At 43.0% G+C, this 20,515-nt stretch overlaps 1 protein-coding gene across 1 annotated transcript in view; it reads left to right on the top strand.

Moving 5' to 3' along the window:
* The window catches only part of LOC115152433 (CD82 antigen), a 76,364-nt gene that overhangs the window by 18,654 nt on the left and 37,195 nt on the right, over nucleotides 1-20,515 (top strand). The gene's annotated exons all lie outside the window — the stretch shown is intronic.

The raw sequence follows: 20,515 nt of genomic DNA, 5'->3' as shown, positions 1-20,515 counted from the left end.
GCTGAGGGGCTTACGTTGCAAACCTCCCTTGGCTAATCATTTGGACCACCCTCCAAGATGGCGACGGTGATTCGCCTAAGGGCATAAGGCGAGGGTAAGTGAACGAGGGTGTGTCTTTTAAGTGTTTGGACCGCAGCCCAGTTTTATATATACTGAGATCATGTGACAGATCATGTGACACTTAGACTGCACACAAGTGGACTTTATTTCACTAATTATGTGACATCTGAAGGTAATTGGTTGCACCAGATCTTATTTGGGGGCTTCATAGCAAAGGGGGTGAATACATATGCACGCACCACTTTTCCGTTTTTTATTTTTGGGATTTTTTTTAAACAAGTAATTTTTTTCATTTCACTTCACCAATTTGGACTATTTTGTGTATGTATGTCCATTACATGAAATCCAAATAAAAATCTATTTAAATTACAGGTTGTAATGCAACAAAATAGGATACACGTCAAGGTGGCTGAAACTAACAAAAAATTCACAATGTCGTCGTAATATAAGCATGAACTGGCCTTACCTGTTTCAGATGGGAAGCATACGGACTTAAGGCTACCTGCCAAAATGACTACCGCCCTGTAGCACTAATGTCTGTAATCATGAAGTGCTCTGAAAGGCTGTTCATTGCACACATCACTTCCATCATCCCAGACTCCCTAGACCAACTCTGATTTGCATACCACCCCAACAGATCTACAGACGATACAATCTCAATTGCACTCCACACTGCCCTCTCCCACCTGGACAAGAGGAATACCTATGTGAGAATGCTGTTCAAATCAAAATCAAATCAAATTTTATTGGTCACATACACATGGTTTGCAGATGTTAATGTGAGTGTAGCGAAATGCTTGTGCTTCTAGTTCCAACTATGCAGTAATATCTAAAAAGTAATCTAACAAATTCACAACGACTACCTTATACACACAATGTAAGGGAATGGAATAAGAATATGTATATATAAATATATATATATAAATATATGGATGCGCGATGACCGTGCGGCACAGGCAAGATGCAATAGATGGTATAAAATACAGTATATACATATGAGATGAGTAATGTAGGATATGTTAACATTATTAAAGTGGCATTATTTAAAGTCCCTCGATCCCAGCTTTGATGCACCTGTACTGACCTCGCATTCTGGATGATAGCGGGGTGAACAGGCAGTGTCTCTGGTGGTTGTTGTCTTTGATTATATTTTTGGCCTTCCTGGGTGCTGTAGGTGTCCTGGAGGGCAGGTAGTTTTCCCCCAGTGATGCGTTGTGCAGACCGCACTACCCTCTGGAGAGTCTTGCAGTTGAGGGCGGTGCAGTTGCCATACCAGGCGGTGATACAGCCCGACAGGATGCTCTCGATTGTGCATCTGTAGAAGTTCGTGAGGGTTTTTGGTGACAAGCCACATTTCTTCAGCCTCCTGAGGTTGATGGCTGTGGACCTATTAGAGCGGTAAGCAAACTGGAGTGGGTTTAGGTTATCAGGTAGGTTGGAGGTGATATGATCCTTGACTAGTCTCTCAAAGCACTTCATGATGACAGAAGTGAGTGCTACTGGGCGATAGTCATTTAGTTCAGTTACCTTAGCTTTCTTGGGAACAGGAACAATGGTGGCCATCTTGAAGCATGTGGGGACAGCAGACTGGGATAGGGATTGATTGAAAATGTCCGTAAACACAAGCCAGCTGGTCTGCGCATCCTCTGAGGACACGGCTTGGGATGTCGTCTGGGCCGGCAGCCTTGCGGAGGTTAACACGTTTAAATGTTTTAGTCACGTCAGCCACGTTGAAAGAGACCCCACTGTCTAGTAGTGGGCCATGTCAGTGGCAATGTATTGCCCTCAAAACGCGCAAAGAAGTTGTTTAATTTGTCTTGAAGCGAGACGTTGATGTCCGCGACAGGGCTGGTTTTCTTTTTGTAATCCGTTCATCAACTCCAGCTCAGTGTTCAATACCAGGAGGTCAGAGAATTCACTTCTCTGATGTTAGGTTAGCCTATATCCTATCTTTTCTGTGTTTTTCAATGGAGCAGAGAGTGAAACCTAGGCTGCTTCCAGTTCCATAGTCTGGTATTTGAGTCAATTGGATGTGTACCTGTGGATGTATTTCAAGGCCTACCTTCAAACTCTGTGCCTCTTTGCTCGACATCATGGGAAAATCACAATACATCAGCCAAAACCTCAGAAATAAAATTGTAGACCTCCACAAGTCTGGTTCATCCTTGGGAGCAATTTCCAAACGCCTGAAGGTAACATGTTCTAGAGGTCGACCGATTAATCGAAATGGCCGATTAATTAGGGCCGATTTCAAGTTTTTATAACAATCGGTAATCGGTATTTTGCATTTACATTTTAGTCATTTAGCAGACACTCTTATCCAGAGCGACTTACAGTAGTGAATGCATACATTTCATAAATTTTTTTCTCCGTACTGGTCCCCCGTAGGAATCGAACCCACAACCCTGGCGTTGCAAACACCATGCTCTACCAACTGAGCCACACCATTCCATTTTGGCCACTGATTTGCCTTTTTTTAAATGTATTTATTTTATTATTATTTTTATTTTTTTACACCTTTATTTAACTAGGCAAGTCAGATTAAGAACACATTCTTATTTTCAATGATGGCCTAGGAACGGGGGTTAACTGCCTTGTTCAGGGGGGATTCGTTTTTGCAACCTTCCGGTTACTAGTCCAACGCTCTAACCACCTGCCTTACATTGCACTCCACAAGGACCCTGCATGGCAGGCTGACTACCTGTTACTCGAGGGCAGCAAGAAGCCAAGCTAAGTTGCTAGCTAGCATTAAACTTATCTTATAAAAAACGATCAATCTTAACATAATCACTAGTTAACTACTCATGGTTGATGATATTACTGGTTTATCTAACGTGTCCTGCGTTGCATATAATCGATGCGGTGCCTGTTAATTTATCATTGAATCATAGCCTACTTCGCCAAACAGGTGTTGATTTAACAAGCACATTTGCGAAAAAAGCACGGTCGTTGCACCAATGTACCTAACCATAAACATCAATGCCTTTCTTTAAAATCAATACACAAGTATATATTTTTAAACCTGCATATTTAGTTAATATTGCCTGCTAACATGAAATTGTGTCATATCTCTAGCGTTCATTGCACGTCGAGTCAGGGTATATGCAACAGTTTGGGCCGCCTGGCTCGTTGCGAACTAATTTGCCAGAATTTTACGGAATTATGACATAACATTGAAGGTTGGGCATTGTAACAGGAATATGTAGACTTAGGGATGCCACCCTTTTGATAAAATACAGAATGGTTCCGTATTTTACTGACAGGAAAAACGTTTTGTTTTCGAGATGATAGTTTCCAGATTCGACCATATTAATGACCTAAGGCTCGTATTTCTGTCGGTTACACCAGCCTAATCTTGGGAGTTGATAGGCTTGAAGTCATAAACAGCGCAATGCATTGTAAAGGGCTGTTGGCAAAATGCACGAAAGTGCTGTTTTGAATGAATGCTTACGAGCCTGCTGCTGCCTACCATCGCTCAGTCAGACTGCTCTATCAAATTAAGTCTGATTTGTATAGACTTGATAAGTCTATAGCTAGTTAGCCGGGTGCGCGCTAATAGTGTTTCAAACGTCACTCGCTCTGAGACTTCGAGTGGTTGCTCCCCTTGCTCTGCATGGGTAACGCTGCTTCGAGGGTGGCTGTTGTCGATGTGTTCCTGGTTCAAGCCCAGGTAGGAGCGAGGAGAGGGACGGAAGCTATACTGTTACACTGGCAATACTAAAGTGCCTATAAGAACATCCAATAGTCAAAGGTATATGAAATACAAATCGTATAGAGAGAAATAGTCCTATAATTCCTATAATAACTACAACCTAAAACTTCTTACCTGGAAATATTGAAGACTCATTTTAAAAGGAACCACCAGCTTTCATATGTTCTCATGTTCTGAGCAAGGAAATTAAGCGTTAGCTTTTTTACATGGCACATATTGCACTTTTACTTTCTTCTCCAACACTTTGTTTTTGCATTATTTAAACCAAATTGAACGTTTCATTATTTATTTGAGGCTAAATTGATTTTAACTTCTTGAGGCTACCTGGGACGTTAGCGTTCCCCCCGTGGCGCACCCTATCAACTGCAGGTGCATTTCAAGAGCGGCAAATTTGAAACCAAATAAATGTACAAATTCAAATTTCTCAAACATACAACTAACTTACAGCCTTTGAAAGATAAACATCTTCTTAATCTAACCACGTTTACCGATTTCAAAAAGGTTTTACGGGGAAAGCATAAAGTTAGGTTATGTTAGGAGAGTACATTGACAATAGCGGTGTGCAATGCATTGTCGATTCAAAGACAGGCTTCACCAAAACCATACAATCAGCTAAAATTATGCACTAACCTTTTACAATCTCCATCAGATGACACTCCTAGGACATTATGTTAGACAATGCATGCATTTTTAGTTCTATCAAGTTCATATTTATATCTAAAAACAGTGTTTTACTATGGCGTTGATGTTCAGGAAATCGTTTCCCTCCAATACCGGCAGTCAAGTCATGACAACAAAATAATTAATTAATATTAGAAAACATTGCTAAAATATTATATTGTCATTCAAAGAATTATAGATTTACATCTCTTGAACGCAATGGACTTGTCAGATTTTAAATTAACCTTACTGGGAAATCACACTTTGCAATAATCTGAGCACTGCGCCAGAAAAATACGCATCGCGATACAGACTAACCGCCATGTTGGAGGAATCTAAAATCGAAAATACTATATAAATAATCCATTACCTTTGATTCTCTTCATCAGATGTCACTTCCAAAGAGTCCCAGGTCCATAACGAATGTAGTTTTGTTCAAAAAAGCTCATCATTTATGTCGAAAAACCTCCGTGTTGTAGCGCATGATCTAAGCCAGCCGGACTTCACTTCACTTCAAGAACGGAAAAAATATATTTCCGTTCGTTCAAACATGTCAAACGTTGTATCGCATAAATCATTAGGGCCTTTTTTAACCAGAACATGAATAAAATTCAAGGCGGACCATTGGGTTTTCTTTTAAAACGTTTCGGAATGAGAGTACCCACCATCAAATCGCGCGCCAGGGTGAATGATGGACCATCACGTTCCATGGCTCTTATTCGGTCAGATCTCACTGTAGAACACTCAAAACACTTTGTAAAGGCTGGGGACATCTTGTGGAAGCAATAGGAAGTGCCAGAATATACCTCACCCCCTTTGTTTTTCAATGGCATAGGCTCAAAGTCAATTCAACACATCAGGTATCCACTTCCTGTCAGAATCTGTCTCAGGGTTTTGCCTGCCAAATGAGTTCTGTTATACTCACAGACACCATTCAAACAGTTTTTGAAACTTTAGGGTGTTTTCTATCCATATATAATAAGTATATGCATATTGTAGTTACTGGGTAGGTGTAGGAGGCATTTAAAAATGGGCACATCTTTTTTCAAAAAGTCTCAATACTGCCCCCTATACCCTAACAGGTTAAGTTAAAATAAGTGTTCATTCAGTATTGTTGTAATTGTCATTATTACAAATAAATAAATGCAAAAACATCGGCCGATTAATCGGCAGCGGCTTTTCTGGTCCTCCAATAACCGGTATCGGTATCGGCGTTGAAAAATCATAATCGGTCGACCTCTACCATGTTCATCTGTACAAACAATAGTACGCAAGTATAAACACCATGGGGCCACGCAGTCGTCATACCACTCAGGAAGGAGATGCGTTCTGTCTCCTAGAGATGAACGTACTTTGGTGCGAAAAGTGCAAATTAATCCCAGAACAACAGCTGTGGTGGTTAGTTTCTTTACTATCAAATGAGGATAGACAAACGTATCACACAAATCAGAGTTATACTTAAACTAAATCTTTAATCACTTATTAATAAGGAGCAGGTCAGTACAACGCACACATATAAAGTGAATCGATTGAGTGCTCTACGATAATAATGGCTGGTCACAGCCGGTTGACAATTCACGATCAAATGATTCGTTGAGAGCTCCGAGACAAAAGTACAAAGGTCTTTTATAGCCAAGATACAACCTACATGACAAACAACAGATATACAGAATGGGTTGCAAGGTTAAGATCTGTATGAAAGATACCTATAATACATTAGCAGACAGTATCTGCTGTGTCAACAGTTTTCATTGTATAGAGACCAGTGTCTGGCCCTCTGACTCCAAACTGGAACCATCTCTCTCTGGTACGGTATAGAACAGAAACATTAACTCATGCTCTGGAATTCTCTTTAGGTTTTATCACCCAAAAGACATCGTAAATCTCCTGTCAGTGTTATCTCCCAGAGGGCCATCCTCAGTAGAACACACACACACAACAGTTAAGAATACTCTATTCTGTTGCATAAAACAACCATTTGATGCAATAAAAGTAGTATAACATGATCTTGCAATTTTGCTCTCAAACAGCAAAGGACCTTGTGAAGATGCTGGACGAAACAGGTACAAAAGTATCTATATCCACAGTAAAACGAGTCCTATATCGACATATCGACAACCTGAAATGCAGCTCAGCAAGGAAGAAGCCACTGCTCCAAAACCGCCATAAAAAAGCGACTACGGTTTGCAACTGCACATGGGGACAAAGAACGTACTTTTAGGAGAAATGTCCTCTGGTCTGATGAAACAAAAATATAACTGTTTGGCCATAATGACCATCGTTTTGTTTGTTGGAAAAAGGGGGAGGCTTGCAAGCCGAAGAACACCCATCCCAACCGTGAAGCACGGGGGTGGCAGCATCATGTTGTGGGGGTGCTTTGCTGCAGGAGGGACTGGTGCACTTCACAAAATAGATGGCATCATGAGGAAGTAAAATTATGTGGATATATTGAAGCAACATCAAGACATCAGTCAGGAAGTTAAAGCTTAGTCAAAAATGGGTCTTCCAAATGGACAATGACCCCAAGCATACTTCCAAAGTTGTGGCAAAATGGCTTAAGGACAACAAAGTCAATGTATTGGAGTGGCCATCACAAAGCCCTGACCTCCATCCTATAGAAAATGTGTGGGCAGAACTGAAAAAGTGTGTGTGAGCAAGGAGGCCTACAAACCTGGCTCAGTTACACCAGCTCGGTCAGGAGGAATAGGCCAAAATTCACCCAACTTATGGTGGTAAGCTTGTGGAAGGCTACCTGAAATGTTTGACCCAAGTTAAACAATTTAAAGGCAATGCTACCAAATACTAATTGAGTGTATGTAAACTTCTGACCCACTGGGAATGTGATGAAAGAAATACAAGCTCAAATAAATAATGTACTATTATTCTGACATTTCACATTCTTAAAATAAAGTGTTGATCCTAACTGTCCTAAGACAGGGAATTTTTTACTAGGATTAAATGTCAGGAATTGTGTAAAACTGAGTTTAAATGTATTTGGCTAATGTGTATGTAAACTTCTGACTTCAACTGTATGTAGGAGGTTGTTACCATATTAATAGGATGTAATACAATTCTATGGTTCTTACACCAAAAGATTGCTCTGACATCTGTCACTTGCTTGCTCCGTTTCGCACAAAATAACCTCATAACCTACTTGTACTGTGTGGTCGTATATGCGATGACATCATCTGTTTTTTAAATATTTCTATTGTTTTGCTCCTTCGGAGTAGACCTAGCCTTCTTCATAAACATGGTAATTAAATAGTGCTTTGTGGCTGCCTGACTCTGACTTCTACATTGCTGTATAGTATCAGTAGTAAACAAAGCTGTATAGATCCCACCCTCACATGTGATGAAAATAACAAGCATGAACACATGGGTTGAGTCATCATAATTCTCAATTTAGTCTTTGAGGTGGTCCTTGTTCTAGTCTGTCTTTGGAAGGGTGTTCCTGTGGCTTGTTAGGAGAACTAGTAGGCCTAAACCAATAGGGATGTGCATCTTTCCCTTTCAAGACGATTTGATATGCATCTCGATACATGGGCTCCGATACAATACAGGAAAGATACGTTTTAGTTTGAAATGATTAGGTGCGATCGGTTTGATTAGAGAACAAATCGATGCGATTCGGTTTGCTGCGATGCGATTCGATGCGCTAACATTTGTTGCATAAAGACCTTCATTTTCCATTCTTAATTCAAATCTGCTGCTCATGAGCTGGGCCTCTCTGAGCTGGATCTGTCTGAGCTGAGTCTTTGTTTGTGTGTGTGTTTGTAAATGATTTGTGTGTGTGTGTGTGTGTGTGTGTGTGTGTGTGTGTGTGTGTGTGTGTGTGTGTGTGTGTGTGAATGATGTATGCTTATGGTGTATGTACTATGCAGACACCTGATCTGAGCCATAAGGAAGACTAGATTAGGGGGGGGGAAATGTAGGTTTTACTCTCCACACTTTGGTTCTGAAATATCCATCACCCACCAATGAACTTGTCATTTTTGTAGATTAAGTGTTTAAGGTCGTAATGTATCAATATGTATTATTTACAAATTAGCTATGACATATAGAGGTCGACCAATCATGATTTTTCAACGCTGATACCGATACCGATTATTGGAGGACCAAAAACCCGATACCGATTAATTGGCCGATTATTGTTTTATTTAATGTATTTATTTGTAATAATTACAATTACAACAATACTGAATGAACACTTATTTTAACTTAATATACTGCTCAAAAAAATAAAGGGAACACTTAAACAACACATCCTAGATCTGAATGAAAGAAATAATCTTATTAAATACTTTTTTCTTTACATAGTTGAATGTGCTGACAACAAAATCACACAAAAATAATCAATGGAAATCCAATTTATCAACCCATGGAGGTCTGGATTTGGAGTCACACTCAAAATTAAAGTGGAAACCACACTACAGGCTGATCCAACTTTGATGTAATGTCCTTAAAACAAGTCAAAATGAGGCTCAGTAGTGTGTGTGGACTCCACGTGCCTGTATGACCTCCCTAAAACGCCTGGGCATGCTCCTGATGAGGTGGCGGATGGTCTCTTGAGGGATCTCCTCCCAGACCTGGACTAAAGCATCCGCCAACTCCTGGACAGTCTGTGGTGCAACGTGGCGTTGGTGGATGGAGCGAGACATGATGTCCCAGATGTGCTCAATTGGATTCAGGTCTAGGGAACGAGCGGGCCAGTCCATAGCATCAATGCCTTCCTCTTGCAGGAACTGCTGACACACTCCAGCCACATGAGGTCTAGCATTGTCTTGCATTAGGAGGAACCCAGGGCCAACCGCACCAGCATATGGTCTCACAAGGGGTCTGAGGATCTCATCTCGGTACCTAATGGCAGTCAGGCTACCTCTGGTGAGCACATGTGCGGCCCCCCAAAGAAATGCCACCCCACACCATGACTGACCCACCGCCAAACCGGTCATGCTGGAGGATGTTGCAGGCTGCAGAACGTTCTCCACGGCGTCTCCAGACTCTGTCACGTCTGTCACGTGCTCAGTGTGAACCTGCTTTCATCTGTAAAGAGCACAGGGCGCCAGTGGCAAATTTGCCAATCTTGGTGTTCTCTGGCAAATGCCAAACGTCCTGCACGGTGTTGGGCTGTATGCACAACCCCCACCTGTGGACGTCGGGCCCTCATACCACCTTCATGGAGTCTGTTTCTGACCGTTTGAGCAGACACATGCACATTTGTGGCCTGCTGGAGGTCATTTTGCAGGGCTCTGGCAGTGCTTCTCCTGCTCCTCCTTGCACAAGGGTTGTTGCCCTCCTACGGCCTCCTCCACATCTCGTGATGTACTGGCCTGTCTCCTGGTAGCGCCTCCATGCTCTGGACACTACGCTGACAGACACAGCAAACCTTCTTGCCACAGCTCGCATTGATGTGCCATCCTGGATGAGCTGCACTACCTGAGCCACTTGTGTGGGTTGTAGACTCCGTCTCATGCTACCACTAGAGTGAAAGCACCGCCAGCATTCCAAAGTGACCAAAACATCAGCCAGGAAGCAAAGGAACTGAGAAGTGGTCTGTGGTCCCCATCTGCAGAACCACTCCTTTATTGGGGATGTCTTGCTAATTGCCTATAATTTCCACCTGTTGTCTGTTCCATTTGCACAACAGCATGTGAAATTTATTGTCAATCAGTGTTGCTTCCTAAGTGGACAGTTTGATTTCACAAAAGTGTGATTGACTTGGAGTTACATTGTGTTGTTTAAGTGTTCCCTTTATTTTTTGAGCAGTGTATAATACATCAATAAAATCATTTTAGCCTCAAATAAACAATGAAACATGTTCAATTTGGTTTAAATAATGCAAAAACATAGTGTTGGAGAAGAAAGTAAAAGTGCAATATGTGCCATGTAAAAAAGCTAACGTTTAAGTTCCTTGCTCAGAACATAAGAACATATGAAAGCTGGTGGTTCCTTTTAACATGAGTCTTCAATATTCCCAGGTAAGATGTTTTAGGTTGTAGTTATTATAGGACTATTTCTCTCTATACGATTTGTATTTCATATACCTTTGACTATTGGATGTTCTTATAGGCACTTTAGTATTGCCAGTGTAGCAATATAGCTTCCATCCCTCTCCTTGCTCCTACCTGGGCTCGAACCAGGAACACATCGACAACAGCCACCCTCGAAGCAGCGTTACCCATGTAGAGGAAGGGAAAAAACTACTCCAAGTCTCAGAGCGAGTGACGTTTGAAACGCTATTAGCACGCACCCGGCCAACTAGCTAGCCATTTCATATCGGTTACACCAGCCTAATCTTGGGAGTTGACAGGCTTGAAGTCATAAACAGCGCAATGCATTGCGAAGGGCTGCTGGCAAAACGCACTAAAGTGCTATTTTGAATGAACGCTTACGAGCCTGCTGGTGCCTACCATCGCTCAGTCAGACTGCTCTATCAAATCATAGACTTAATTATAACATAATAACACACAGAAACACGAGCCGTAGGTCATTAATATGGTCGAATCCGGAAACAATCATCTCGAAAACAAAACGTTATTCCTGTTACATTGCACAACCTTCGGTGTTATGTCATAATTACGTAAAATTCTGACAAATTAGTTTGCAACGAGCCAGGTGGCCCAAACTGTTGCATATACCCTGACTGCGTGCAATGAACGCAAAATGACACAATTTCACCTGGTTAATATTGCCTGCTAACCTGGATTTCTTTTAGCTAAATATGCAGGTTTAAAAATAGATACTTCTGCGTATTGATTTTAAGAAAGGCATTGATGTTTATGGTTAGGTACAGTCGTGCAACGATTGTGCTTTTTTCGCAAATGCGCTTTTGTTAACCTGTTGGGGCTAGGGGGCAGTATTGAGAATTTTGAAAAAAATATGTTCCCATTTTTAACTGCCTCCTACACCAACTCAGAAGCTAGGATATGCATATTATTAACATATTTTGATAGAAAACACTCTGAATTTTCTAAAACTGTTTGAATGGTGTCTGTACGTATAACAAAACTCATATGGCAGGCAAAAACCTGAGAAAAATACAACCAGGAAATTATAATTTTGTGGCTGTACTATTTTCGAGTCATTGCTAATAGATCACACAGTGACAAGGGATTCATTTTGCACTTCCTACGGCTTCCACTAGATGTCAACGATCTTTATAAAGTTGTTTGAATCGTCTATGATGAACAGAGACCGGATGACAAGGAAGAGAAGTTGACGTCCCTGGGATGTCGTCACTTCATTTTTGTGCGCACATGCGCGTTCATGTGAGGCGAGACATTTTTCAAAACGTTTTTCAAGACACAGGAGAGTTCGGGTTGAAATATTACTGATGTTTCACGTTAAAAATGGCCCTAATGATTGATGCTAAACAACGTTTGACATGTTTGAACGAACGTAAATATATATATTTTTTAACTTTTCGTCGTGACTCCCCCCCTACATTTTGAGGAGCCTACTGAACGCGCTAACAACATGGAACAACTTGGAGTTATTTGGACATAAATTATGAACTTTGTCGAAAGAATCCACATTTGTTGTGGACCTGGGATTCCTGGAAGTGCCTTCTGATGAAGATAATCAAAGGTAAGGGATTATTTACAATAGTATTATTGATATTAGATGGTTCCAAGATGGTGCTAACCTGTATATCCTAGCCTATTGTTCTTAGCATAGCACCCCGTTTATTGCATAGTGTGATTTCCCAGTAAAGTTATTTTGAAATCTGGCAATGCGGTAGCATTTACGAGATGTTAATCTATAATTCTTTGAATGACAATATTATAATTTACCAATGTTTTCGAATAGTAATTTTGTAAATTGTAACACTGATTCACCGGAAGCATTTGAAGGAGAAAAAAATTCTGAATTTCACCGCCACTGTAAAATGCTGTTTTTGGATATAAATATGAACTTGATGGAACAAAAAATGCATGTATTGTATAACATAATGTCCTAGGAGTGTCATCTGATGAAGATTTTCAAAGGTTAGTGCATAATTTTAGCTGGTTTTCTGCTTTTGGTGACGCCTGTCTTTGAATTGACAAAACATTACACACAGCTTTTTTCAATGTACTCTCCTAACATAACCTAACTTTATGCTTTCGCCGTAAAGCCTCTTTGAACAATGTGGTCGGACAATGTGGTTGGATTTAGGAGATGTTAATCTTTCAAATGGTGAAAAATTGTTGATTGTTTGTTTGAGAAATTGAAATTATTAGATTCTTGCAGTTTTGAATTTCCCGCCATGGTATCTTGTCAATAAATCCCGGTACCGGGATCAGAGCGGGAAGGGGTCCTCAACATTAAATCATCCCCGTTTGGCGAAGTCGGCTGTCTTTGTTAGGAAGAAATAGTCTTCACAGTTCGCAACGAGCCAGGCGGCCCAAACTGCTGCGTATACCCTGACTCTGTTTGCAAGAGAAGTGACACATTTTCCCTAGTTAAAAGAAATTCATGTTAGCAGGCAATATTAACTAAATATGCAGGTTTAAAAATATATACTTGCGTATTGATTTTAAGAAAGGCATTGATGTTTATGGTTGGAGCAACGTGTACCTAAGCGATTATATGCATCGCAGGACAGGCTAGATAAACTAGTAATATTATCAACCATGTGTAGTTAACTAGTGATTATGATTGATTGATTGTTTTTTATAAGATAAGTTTAATGCTAGCTAGCAACTTACCTTAGCTTCTTACTGCATTCGCGTAACCTCGTGGAGTGCAATGTAAAGCAGGTGGTTAGAACGTTGGACTAGTTAACCGTAAGGTTGCAAGATTGAATCCCTGAGCTGACAAGGTAAAAATCTGTCGTTCTGCCCCTGAACAAGGCAGTTAACCCACCGTTCCTAGGCCGTCATTGAAAATAAGAATGTGTTCTTAACTGACTTGCCTAGTTAAATAAAGGTCTAAAAAAATAAATATAATAATACTTTTTTTTTTTTTTTATCGGCCAATTCGGCGTCCAAAGATACCGATTTCCGATTGTTATGAAACTTGAAATCGGCCCTAATTAATCGGCCATTCCGATTAATCGGTCGACCTCTAATGACATAGCTATGACACTTATCTCCCTCTCTAGCTTTAAGCACCAGCTGTCAGAGCAGCTCACAGATTACTGCACCTGTACATAGCCCATCTATAATTTAGCCCAAACAACTACCTCTTCCCCTACTGTATGTATGTATTTATTTATTTATTTTGCTCCTTTGCACCCCATTATTTCTATTTCTACTTAGCACTTTCTTCCACTGCAAATCTACCATTCCAGTGTTTTACTTGCTATATTGTATGTACTTCGCCACCATAGCCTTTTTTTGCCTTTACCTCCCTTATCTCACCTCATTTGCTCACATTGTATATAGACTTATTTTTCTACTGTATTATTGACTGTATGTTTGTTTTACTCCATGTGTAACTCTGTGTTGTTGTATGTGTCAAACTGCTTTGCTTTATCTTGGCCAGGTCGCAATTGTAAATGAGAACTTGTTTTCAACTTGCCTACCTGGTTAAATAAAGGTGAAATAAAATAAAAAATAAAAAATAAATAGCCAATGAACATATAGCACTATTTTGGATTTCACCCCCATTTGGAATTGAATGGTTTTGACCGTTTGGACATTTTTTGTGAGTTTCTTTTCTCCTCCAGCTTTGGCCATGCAGTGCACCTGTGTAACGGCCGTCGTCAGAATTAGACCAAGGTGCAGCGGAAGATGTGTTCATCATTAGAATTTTAATAGACTGAACGAACACAATACAAAAACGAAACAAAAACGGCCAGAAACCGTCTGTCAGGAAAACACACTAACAGAATACAATCACCCACAAAACCCAAAGGAAAAACAGGCTACTTATGTGTGACTCCCAATCAGCAACAATGAACTACAAATGTGCCTGATTGGGAGCCACACACGGCCAAACCAAAGAAACCAGCCAACATAGAAAAATTAACATAGAACGCCCACCCAATGTAACACCCTGGCCTAACCAAAATAAAGAACAAAAAACCCCTCTCTATGGCCAGGACGTTACAGTACCCGCCCCTCCCCCCCAAAGGTGGAGACTCCGGCCGCAAAACCTGACTCTGAAGGGGAGGGTCCGGGTGGGCCTTCCTACGGCAGCGGCTCAGGTGCGGGACGTGGACTCCACTCCACCCTCGGCTTCGCCCACTTAGGTGGCGCCCCTGGCTGCGCCGGAGGACTGGTGGGCGACCCTGGCTGCACCGGAGGACTGGCGGGCGACCCTGGCTGCGCCTGGCTGGCGGGCGGCTCTGGCCCAGGATTCACCAGGCTGGGGAGACATGAAGGAGGCCTGGCCCTGGGCGCAGGCACAGGACTCACCAGGCTGGGGAGACATGAAGGAGGCCTGGCCCTGGGCGCAGGCACAGGACTCACCAGGCTGGCGTGCGGCTCCGGGCCGGCGGGCGGCTCTGGCGGCTCCGGGCCGGCGGGCGGCTCTGGCGGCTCCAGGCTGACGGGCGGCTCTGGCTGCTCCGGACAGGCGGGCGGCTCTGGCGGCTCTGGACAGGCGGGCGGCTCCGGACTGGCGGGCTGCTCTGACGGCTCCGGACTGGCGGGCGGCTCTGGCGGCTCTGGCCCAGGATTCACCAGGATGGGGAAACATGAAGGAGGCCTGGCTCTGGGCGCAGGCACTGGACTCACCAGGCTGGGGAGACCCACTGGAGGCCTGGTCCGTGGAGGAGGCACAGGACTGACCAGGATGGGGAGACCCACTGGAGGCCTGGTCCGTGGAGGAGGCACAGGACTGACCAGGATGGGGAGACCCACTGGAGGCCTGGTCTGTGGAGGAGGCACAGGACTGACCAGGATGGGGAGACCCACTGGAGGCCTGGTTCGAGGAGGAGGCACAGGATAAACCGGGCTGTGGGGGAGCACTGGAGTTCTGGTACGTAGGCTATTCACCCATACTCCAGGCTGAATGCCCACTTTGGCCCGGCACGGGCGGAGCGCAGGCATTGGGCGAACTGAGCCCTCCCAGCGCCCTGGAGACACAGTGCGCAGAGCCGGCGCAGGATAGCCTGGACCGAAACGGCGCACTGGAGACCAGACGCGCTGAGCTGGCACAATCCGTCCTGGCTCGATGCCTACACTCGCATGGCACTTGCGGGGGGCTGGCCTATAGCGCACCGGGCTATGAGCGCGCACTGGAGACACCGTGCGCTTCACAGCATAACTCGGTGCCTGACCAGTACCACGCTGCTTCCGGTAAGCACGGGGATTGGCTCAGGTCTAACGCCTGACTCCGCCAATCTCCCCGTGTGCCCCCCCAAAAAAAATTTTGGGGGCTGCCTCTCGTGTCCGTCGCGCTCCCTCGGCAGGTTGTTGCAGTGGTCAAATAATTGTTCCCATGTCCAGTCAATCCTTGACTCCAAAACCTCCAGCGACCAGGATGCCATTACCTCCCGAGCACGCTGCTTCATCCCCTCCTGGTGCTGCTCCTTCCTCCGCTGCTTGGTCCGTTGTTGGTGGGTGATTCTGTAACGGCCGTCGTCAGAATTAGACCAAGGTGCAGTGGAGGATGTGTTCATCATTAGAATTTTAATAGACTGAACGAACACAATACAAAAACGACCAGAAACAGTTCTGTCAGGAAAACACACTAACAGAATACAATCACCCACAAAACCCAAAGGAAAAACAGGCTACTTATGTGTGACTCCCAATCAGCAACAACGAACTACAGCTGTGCCTGATTGGGAGCCACACACGGCCAAATCAAAGAAACCAGCCAACATAGAAAAATGAACATAGAACGCCCACCCAATGTAACACCCTGGCCTAACCAAAATAAAGAACAAAAAAACCCTCTCTATGGCCAGGGCGTTACAACCTGGTAAAGTGATTGCTGTCCTCGTAATGAAATTATCAACAACCCTGTATATATACAAATGACCATGTACAGTGATTGTTTAAAGCCAAACTATCAAAACTATTGCTGATGTTGAACCTGAACAATCTAATTAAAATATATTGTAATCTCCATTCAACAGGTAGCCTATAGCCAGATGAGAGTTGTGTCTCCAGTAGCTTACTTTTATTCTGGTAAAAGACCATTTTCAACAGCGCATAGATAACAATAACCTATCAAATGACATAGGTTGTCACTCAACTAGTAAAGCCACTTTAGTATTTGAATGCTGAAAGTGCCATGCAGATGTTCAAGATCAGGAACAGGCCGCATACCTGGTGTTGGTCAGCGCTTAAAGCTGGGCACTGTGCCCAGTTTGACTAGGTTACTGATATTCCATGGGGTTGCTCGGCATGCAAAATGACTTGTAGATCAATGACTATCAACACAGTTACATGCTTAGTTTGACATTGAAGGAGAGGACGCATCAGTCGTCACATTAGGTATTTTCAGAAGGTAGAAAGAAAGTAATATGAACAAAACATTTTAGTGAATCGGCAATGCCTAACAGTTTGAACTGATTTTCTGACCAATGCATTCTACATTTGGATCGGTTTGGGGTCCGCAGACCGATGCAGTCTGAACTTAAACATTTGAATCTGCGACCAGTATGGGTGAATCGTTACATCCCTACACACTGTAAAAAGGGGTTGTTGTTTAGAAGTGGAGATGACAGTAGAATTGCAATATATGCTCTAACACAGGACTTGGGGATATTAAGGACTGGGGGTGAAACAGCACTGTAGGGATAGGCAGTATACCCTCTTTTACTATATACCAGTATTGCTGCATGGACCGGTTTGGGTTTTTATTTTACTTTCTGCAATGGTATTTCAATGTTTGGTTTGTTAAATGTGATACGCCACTCCAATGCTGTTTTTATATTTCACCTCATATGCTAGATGAGTTGTCTCTCTTCCTCTCCTTCTGCTTGCCACTTCCCCATGCGCTTCCCACACCCAGCCCTTTCCCCCGTCACTCAAGGAGAGCAAGTTGTTGCTCGACCTCGGAGTCACGGGCACTTACCGACAAGTAGCAGTTTACTCTGTCGGCATGGTTAGATGCAACAGGACAATGATGCTGCTTTCCACTTTGCTTCTCATTATAAATCTGCAAGCGTTCTATTATTACACTATTTGTTTGTGTATCTTACTGTCTGCAAACAGATAGTTTGTATTTTCTTAGCAAGTAAATAAATTGCGTCAGCTGGCTAGCTAAATGTACTCATTTAGTCAGCGCAAACGTAGTTAGCTAAAACAGGCTCATAACAGTGCTGATGTAGGCTTAGATCAGCATTTTGTTTGTGCAACTATATCTTCTAAATCAGAGAGGAATAGGCTAGCATTAATATGTTAGCTAGCTAGCTACATGACGTAAGAGAAAACAAAAATATAACATCTAATTAGGATCAGCTGGGAAACACTGACCAACACTTTTGTTCCTACCCTGTCACAATAATTCCTCCCAGGCTTTATCATTCGTTGTCATGCTTTCCTCCTGGCTACCCTAACCCCGGCCAACAGCTTCGCACTCCCCACAGCTACTTGCCCGAGCCTCCCCAGCTTCTCCTTCACCCAAATTCAGATAACAGATGTTCTGAAAGAGCTGCAAAACCTGGAGCCGTACAAATCAGCTGGGCTAAACAATCTGGACACTCTCTTTCTAAAATTATCCACTGCCATTGTTGCAACCCCTATTACTAGTCTGTTCAACCTCTCTTTCGTATTGTCCGAGATTGCTAAAGATTGGAAAGCTGCCGCGGTGATCCCACTCTTCAAAGGGGGTGACACTCTAGACCCAAACTGTTACAGACCTATATCCATCCTGCCCTGCCTTTCTAAAGTCTACGAAAGCCAAGTTAACAAACAGATCACTGACCATTTCGAATCCCACCTTGCCTTCTCTGCTGTGCAATCCGGTTTCCAAGCTGGTCACGGGTGTACCTCAGCCACGCTCAAGGTACTAAACGATATCATAACTGCCATCGATAGAAGACAGTACTGTGCAGCCGTCTTCATCGACCTGGCCAAGGCTTTCGACTCTGTCAATCACCGTATTCGTATCGGCACACTCGACAGCCTTGGTTTCTCAAATGACTGCCTCGCCTGGTTCACCAACTACTTCTCAGATAGAGTTCAATGTGTCAAATTGGAGGGCCTGTTGTCCAGACCTCTGGCAGTCTCTATGGGGGTACCACAGGGTTCAATTTTCGTGCCAACTCTTTTCTCTGTATATATCAACGATGTCGCTCTTGCTGCGGGGGATTCCCTGATCCACCTCTACGCAGACGACATCATTCTGTATACATCTGGCCCTTCTTTGGACACTGTGTTAACTAACCTCCAAACAAGTTTCAATGCCATACAACACTCCTTCCGTGGCCTCCAACTGCTCTTAAACGCTAGTAAAGCCAAATGCATGCTTTTCAACCGTTCGCTGCCCACGTCCGCACGCTCGACTACCATCACTACTCTGGACGGTTCAGACCTAGAATATGTGGACAACTACAAATACCTAGGTGTCTGGCTAGACTGTAAACTCTCTTTCCAGACTCATATTAAACATCTCCAATCCAAAATCAAATCTAGAATCAGCTTTCTATTTTGCAACAAAGCCTCCTTCAATCACGTCACCAAACTTACCCTAGTAAAACTGACTATCCTACCGATCCTCGACTTCGGCGATGTCATCTACAAAATAGCTTCCAATACTCTACTCAGCAAACTGGAGTGCCATCCGTTTTGTTACCAAAGCCCCTTATACCACCCACCACTGGGACCTGTATGCTCTAGTTGGCTGGCCCTCGCTACATATTTGTCGCCAGACCCACTAGCTCCAGGTCATCTATAAGTTTATGCTAGGTAAAGCTCCGCCTTATCTCAGCTCACTGGTCACGATAACAACACCCACCCGTAGCACACGCTCTCACTGGTCGTCCCCAAAGCCAACACCTACTTTGGCCGCCTTTCCTTCCAGTTCTCTGCTGCCAGTGACTGGAACGAATTGCAAAAATCGCTGAAGCTGGAGACTTCAGCGATACATAGTCCATCTGTAAATTGCCCACCCAATCTACCTACCTCATCCCCATATTGTTTTTATTTACTTTTCTGCTCTTTTGCACACCAGTATCACTACTTGCACATCATCATCTGCCCATCTATCACTCCAGTGTTAATCTGCTAAATTGTAATTACTTCGCTACTATGGCATATTTATTGCATTACCTCCTCACGCCATTTGCACACACTGTATATAGACTTCCTTTTTTTTCTATTGTGTTATTGACTGTACGCTTGTTTATTCCATGTGTAACTCTGTGTTGTTGTTTGTGTTGCACTGCTTTGCTTTATCTTGGCCAGGTCACAGTTGTAAATGAGAACTTGTTCTCAACTAGCATACCTGGTTAAATAAAGGTGAAAAAACAAAACAAAAAAGAGCAATATTTTAGAAGTGCTGCCCACTGTATTCCAACTATTTACAATAGTCATTATATTTCCATGATTTCAACAGATCACCCAAGTGTTTTTATCTAGTTTGCCCATATCATGCAGCCCTATGTGGCACAGTGTGGAAATGATAAGAAATGAGTGCAGGAAATGCAGAAATTAATGAAAATGCTGAAAATTATTGATTGAAGTTGGATTGAACAGTATATAACAACCAGCATGGAAAAAACCCCACCTATAATTTGTGTTGCCACCCTAGGGTCATGCACCACTTATGAAGCATATTTAGAACTTGTATTATTCAAAAATGCTGTCACATACCGCCATATCATAAAAAAATATTGTGGTATGATATTTGGGCCATTCCGTACAGCACTGTATGTCTGTTGAGAATGAGCCATGTCGGTGCTGTGAAGATCAAATTACTGTTTTAACCAGGACCCCTGCTGTGTATAGGATTAGAGTTCTGGAGGGGGTTTCTCTTTCTCTCTCTCTGCCTCACCATCTCTCTTTCTCTCGCTCCCTCTCTCTTGCTCTGTTGTTTTTCAGTGCCAGCAAGTAGTCAGGGGCAGGAGTGCAAATCTGTTGAAAACTTTAAAAGGACACCAAAACTCTCTCACGCTGTGCCGTACTGTGATTTGCTGTGTTGAAGGATTCCAGTTGGAGGTTTGCCTCCCTGCTTATTCCCTCCTGATTCAGGGAATCC

The sequence above is a fragment of the Salmo trutta genome, chromosome 17 (assembly GCF_901001165.1).
Source record: "Salmo trutta chromosome 17, fSalTru1.1, whole genome shotgun sequence".
Lineage (NCBI taxonomy): Eukaryota > Metazoa > Chordata > Actinopteri > Salmoniformes > Salmonidae > Salmo > Salmo trutta.
The sequence above is the reverse complement of the archived record's forward strand: the minus strand, read 5'-3'. Positions and strand labels throughout refer to the sequence as shown.